Source organism: Mustela erminea, chromosome 1 (genome assembly GCF_009829155.1).
Source record: "Mustela erminea isolate mMusErm1 chromosome 1, mMusErm1.Pri, whole genome shotgun sequence".
In the NCBI taxonomy this organism is placed as follows: domain Eukaryota; kingdom Metazoa; phylum Chordata; class Mammalia; order Carnivora; family Mustelidae; genus Mustela; species Mustela erminea.
The window spans coordinates 4,300,871-4,306,870 of record NC_045614.1 but is presented as its reverse complement, the minus strand read 5'-3'; the positions used below and the strand labels follow the sequence as shown (position 1 = coordinate 4,306,870).

Genomic DNA, 6,000 nt, shown 5'->3' with positions numbered 1-6,000 from the left:
CACTAGTGTCGCCGAACTTTAGCCTTCCGGGAGCAGCGCCACCCACCGGGAGCCGCGCGCGCTTCCCGCTCGCCAACCCTCGGAGCCCCGCGCGCCTCCCGCCAAGCCACGCCCTCCCTCGCGGCGATTGGTCAAGCCTCGTCCTCATCCTCGCCAGGGGACGCCCCCTATGACAGACACTGCGGGCAACCAATGGAGTACCGCAGGGCCGCCTCGTGCCCGAGGGAGGCGGGCGTAGGCGGGCCGTTGAGGGGTGGGGCGTGGAGCCTGGTAACCGTTGCCGGTAACAACGCCCCGCCCCATCGCGGCGGGCGGGCTGGCGGGCGGGCGCGCGAGGCAGGCGGGCGGGCGGCGGGAGCGGGAGGAGGAGCGGCTGCCGCCGCCACCGCCGCCGCCATAGAGACTGTAGCCGTGGAGACTGTTACTTACCAACGGGGACCAACACGCAGCCGCCGCTGCTGCCGCCGCGGGAGCCGCTGCCCGAACTCCCGGCCCGAACTCCAGGTGACCGATGCGACCGCCCCGGGCCCGGCCCGACCGGGGAGTGCGGGGGGCGGCGGGGATCCGGATCGGGGATCGGGACGTTCACCCCAAACGTCCGGGGTGGCGCGCCCGCGGGACCCGTCTCTTGAGCCCAGTTCCGCAGGCGCGGCGGAGTTTGGGGGAGTCTGGGAGCCACCCCCCGACCTCTTACCCAAACTCGGGGGCAAGTGGGAACCGTCGCCTCACTTTTCAGAAAACTTCCCGAGTTGGGGGCCCCCGAGATCCCTCTCTCACTCTTACCAAATCCCCGACTTGGGTGTGCCCCTGGACCCCTCAAACTTTTATCTTCAAACTCCCTGAACTGGGGCTCCCGGGAACCTCTTCTTACTTTACCCTCAAATCCTTAAGTTGGGGGCGCCCAGGGACCACTCTCTCACTTCCTCTCAACTTCTTGAAACATCTCCACTCCCTACCTTAAACTCCCGGACTTGGGGGCTCCTGCAGACCCCTCTTATCTTTTACTCCCCCAGTCTCTGAAACTGGGGTCCCAGGGGCCCCTCTCTCACTCCTAACCTCAGACTCCTGAATCGCGAGGGCCCGGAAGACTCGTTTTCACTTTTGCCCCAATTTCCTGGATTTGGGGTGTCTTGGGGACCGTCTTCTCATTCTGACCCCTCCCTCCAGAATTGTGAGCTTGAGGGCTCCCGTGGAACCCGGTTCTCACTGTTTACCCAAAAGTCGATGAGCTTGTCTTGGGGAAAACGTCCCCCTCCCTGGCTCTCCCCAGACTCCCCGACAATCAGACTCCCCTGGGACCCGTTTCTCGCCTCTTTACCAAAAATCCTCGTGGTTAGGCTCTTCGGACCCTCCTCCCCTCTCTCCCTTTGAGCCCCACATTCCAGAGTTTGGGGGATCCTGTGTCCGCCAGGGCTTCCACCCCGCTGGGGAAGCCCCTACGCACGGCCGCCACTCCCCTATTTAGACCGATCTCCCAGCGAGGAGAGTTTCCCCAGAAGTTGTGTGCGTGTGTGTGCGTGTGCGCCTGTGTGCGTGTGTGTGTGTGTGTGTGTGTGTGTGTGTTAATGTATTGACTTATGTTGTTTAAAGAGCCTAACCTGTGGCCCAAAACTGCTCGGTGACATTTTCTCCTGGGATTGTGTGAGTGCCTGTATGTTTGTGAATGTGAACCCCACCCGTAACTCCCCCTTCCCCCGAAGCGCACTCGGCACACAGAGACACACAGACACCCCCCCGCCCCCCAAATACGCTATTCCTTCCCCCTCCTGAGCGAAGCCAGGGGCTCCCTCGCCACCGGCCCCTGTCGGCTGTTTCCGCTGCTGCACTAGGAAAGTTCGGTTTCCCCGATCCTAGTGGCTATTTCAAGGGCCCCTGGGGCCGAGGTGCCCCTGCCATTCCAGCGGAGGCGGGGGTGGTTCACCGTCCTAATTTTAACCTCCTGGTTGCCCTGCAGGAATGAGGGAGGGAGTCCAGGTCCGCGTTCTCCGTAGACCTCCTGCCTGCTTCTGGCTGTTTTCATGGTGCAGCCCCCAGTACACACGCACGCGCGGAACACAACTATGTCTTGCCCGGTGCGATTAACCGGCAGTGCAGACTCCCCTGAGTTTTTTTTCCCTCCCAGCCAGCTTTATCTCGCAAATCCAAAATATCAAACCTTATGTAAGACTCTGGGTTTCAACTAAGACTCCCCCAGCTAAATAATTATGCTAATAATAATGACCCAAAAAGCAACAACAAAACCTTTTTTTTTTCCCCCTGCGCATATTGTCAATATGTTTTTAATCCCTTGTCTTCACGCTCTGAAGCACTGTGTGCTTCTGTTAAGACCCTTACCCTCCTCCCTGGGAGCGTCAGGGCTGGCTACCCGTTCTTTCTCCCACTCGAGTTTAAAAATGTGAACCCGCTCCAGAATAATGTTAGAGACAGCTTATCACCTACCCTTGCCAGAGAGGTGAGAGTGTGTGGTGAGAGCCTCTCCTCCCTCTACCCTCCCCTCCCTCCCCCTTCTCCCCGCCCTGCCCCCCCCCAAACCAAGAATCCAGTTTCTTTAGTCACTGATCACTGCTATCTTGGCCAGCCAGTGAGCTTGGTAAATACCAGAGGGGACCGGGTAGTTTTCAAAAAAAGATTTCCGATGCATGATGGACAAGCCGACTGCTTCTGTGGTCCTGTGCTATTCGGCTGGTTTAGGCTGGGAGTGAGTTCAGATACAGTTTGCTTCTGCAATAAAAGCAAAACTGAATTATTTAGCCTTTAGATACATTCTTCTTTTGTGCCAGATAAACTCCAAAGGAGCATCTGGGAGCAGGGACACTTATTAATTACACTAAGCAACAGAATGAGTTCTTTGAAATTCTATTGATATTTGCACTCTGCACTAAGGACATACATTACCTCTTTTTTCAAAGATTTTATTTATTTGAGAGGGAGTGCACGAGCAAGGCAGGGGTAGAGGGAGAGGGAGAAGCAGACTTTCCGCTGTTGGGCTCGATCCCAGGACCCTGAGATCTGACCTGAGCCATGGCTCCATCCCAAGACCCTGAGATCATGACCTGAGCTGAAGGTGGCTGCTTAATCGACTGAGCCCCCCCAGGCACACCAGGACATACATTATTACAATATTATTATAATATTATTATAATATTCAGCTTTTAGCACGTTTCTCACCGAAGTATGGCCGGGCTGGGGCCAGTCACCAGAAACGCAGATGCTGGGAAATATCTTATTCCTTTGAGCTAATTTGTACTTTCAGAGTCAAGTTAAAATTAATTCTTATTCGTCAATATTTAATTAATTGAACTTCAGTTAATGTTATAGCTGAGTCAAAATTTGGAATGTACCGCTGGGATTTTTATAGACACTTGCGGTTGTTTTCCTCGTAAAATTCCAGGGGCAGTAGGAACCGTATCTTATCACTTTGACTCTTTTTAATTAACTGCAAGGTAACCACTTATTTAAATAATGTATCCCCCTCCCCTGACCCCTGCTTATTTGTAAAATGTGAACTATTTAAGAGACAAGGAAAGTTCGCTGAGAAATCATCTTGCTAGTTGGGACCCTTGCCAGACTTGGGAGCCGAAGGTGTAAGCCCCGAGGCACCCCGCAAACACATCCGCATTTCCGCTCCATGCTGTACGGACATTGCACCCTGTGGGTCCGTAAGGACCAGAACCTGGATCCAGTTCGGGTCCGATTTTATCTGTGCCAAACTGACAAAAAATTTTCCAGTTTTCAGAGCCTTTTGGAGATCGGCATTGTTATAAGGGACTGTAGACTGATGTATTTAAAAAGCCTTTGGGCTCCCTCTCTGTTAATTTAAAGGATGAGTCTCTCCATCCCAGGCCAAGTTCTCTAGACACGTGCCTGGCCCCGGGGGTGTCCTTCCTTTGCTGAATGAGTGCATGAATGGAGTATGCGCGGGAATGACAGAGGACGCTGACAACCACCGACGTGCTTCTTGGAGACCCCAAGAGCAGCAAGGGGATCCTTAACAGGGGTGGGGGGCGAGGGGAGAAGGGAAGGGAGACCCCGGCTCTTCCTTGAAGAGAGTCAGGGGTGCGTGGGATAGGAAGTAGGTGACAGAGGACTCGGAGAAGAGCCAGGGAGAGCCCCCGACAGGTCTGGGGAGCATCTGGGCCTGGGAGGCGTGGTCTGCCTAGGAGAACGAGGAAGATCTTTCTAGTAGATGGATTTCTGACAGCCCACCTGAGTGCAAGGTGGCCAAACCGAGCTCCCCATGGGCCCCTCCATCTGCTCGTCTGCCCTGCACCCCGTTAGTGAGGATCAGCCGGCTTCTCCTGGCGGATGAGGCCAGCACTTGGGAGTCGGCCTCTTTTCTCGCAAACCATCAGCAAATGGTCCAGCCGCACCCGATCAGTGGCGATCTGGAACCCGACCGTGCCTCACCGCCTCCACGCCCAGTCCCGGCTCCAGGCCACCAGCCCCTCCTGGCCGGATGGATGGATGCATGGATGGCCCCCCCTGTTGGCCAGGTGGACATGGAGGAGGGGGTCGTATTACCTTCCTTGTGTTTCCCTCAGCTCAGAACCCCCCCAGGGCTCCCGTCTCCCGTCTCACCGAACAAAGGCCAAAGTCTCTTCCCACCCCGGGCCTCTCCACCTGAGTCCTCTGTGGCCCCATCTCTGACACTAAACTTGCTCCTGCTCTGCTTCAACCCCGCAGGCCTCTTGGGAGTTCCTCAAGCTTTCTGCCTAGAGAGCTCTTCACCCAAGTAAAGGGGGGGGGTGCTGCTCCCACCCTGTCTTCAGGCCTTTTCTCCAAGGTCACCTCCCCAGGCCACCCACTCAAAAGCGACACCCACTTAGCCTCCTTCCCCGCTGTCTTTTTCCTTAGTCTTTATCGCTCACGTGCGGGACGTAATGACATAACGGACATTTATTTTTATTATCACCATCTGGCCCCCATTAGAAGGGCAGCCCCTTAAGGGGAGGAAGCTGTGCGCGATTTATTAACTTCTCTTTCCTCCGGGCACTCTGTATTGGTTAAATGAATAAATAAACAGTTTCCTGCCCACCTGTGGGGGAGGCGCACCTAGAAATGGACAGTCGCTCCTTACCTGCCATATGTCGCCGCCCCTGCATCGCGGAACAGCTTGGATTGGACAGAGAAGGGCTCGAGCGCAGTGTCTCTGCTGCTTAGCCCCGGGGGCATTAGGAAACTGTGTTTTGCCTGATGGAGATGAGCCTCCCCTGTCATTCCCGAGGGAGGGCAGGGTTGGCGGTGGGGGTCAGTGTCCTTCTGTGAGTGTAGAAGTTCCCTGGGACAAAGATATCGTTCCGCAAGCATTAGCGCTCAGCAGAACCACCACCAGCGAAGGCCAGTGGTTGGGAGCCCCCCAGGCTTGGTTGTGGCCAAGGCCCCTTGGCACCCTGTTCCCCCACATCACCCCCTCGGGGGGGGGGGGGCCCTGGCCAGTGGCCAACTCTGCCAGCAGAACTGACACCCGAGGATGCCTAGAAACTGGTTTCCCTTCTCTGTTACCACTGGCTCATGGGTGCATCCTGGTCGGAGCCTGGAAACCCGCCACTCAGAGGTGAGACCCAGCCCGCTTTTCGTGCCAGGACTCGAGTCAGGCCCTCAGGAGCCGACAGGCTGGCCCAGCTCCTGGCTGAGCTCCCCTTCGCGCGCCCCAAAACGCATTCCTGCCTTATGATACATGGGCTTTGTGCGTTCGAAAACCCTGCTGTTCGCCCTGGCAGCTCCTGTTTCTTATTTTCAATTTTCTTGATTCCCTTGACTTTATGAGAAATAGAGTTGACTCCCCAAACCTGTAGGCGGTACATTACAGCAAGGGGTCATCAGCCACTGTGAGTCAGACCACACCTGCCATAGTCCATGTTTTTAAAAATGGGGAAAAATTCATACAGCCGTTAAAAATGCATTGTACTTCATGGAAGCCCTGGTCCGGTGGTTGTTCTCACTTCCTGTGTCTGGCAGCCCAGGCATGCTATGGGCAGTAAGCCTGTAAGACCGAGGCCT

At 55.8% G+C, this 6,000-nt stretch overlaps 1 protein-coding gene across 1 annotated transcript in view; it reads left to right on the top strand.

Moving 5' to 3' along the window:
- Positions 1-328: 328 nt before the first annotated feature.
- RFX2 (regulatory factor X2) overlaps positions 329-6,000 on the top strand; it is an 88,829-nt gene continuing 83,157 nt past the window's right edge. Inside the window, exon 1 of the mRNA XM_032307678.1 lies at positions 329-504. The gene's annotated coding sequence lies outside the window, so the exon portion shown is untranslated. The remainder of the gene's footprint in view (positions 505-6,000) is intronic.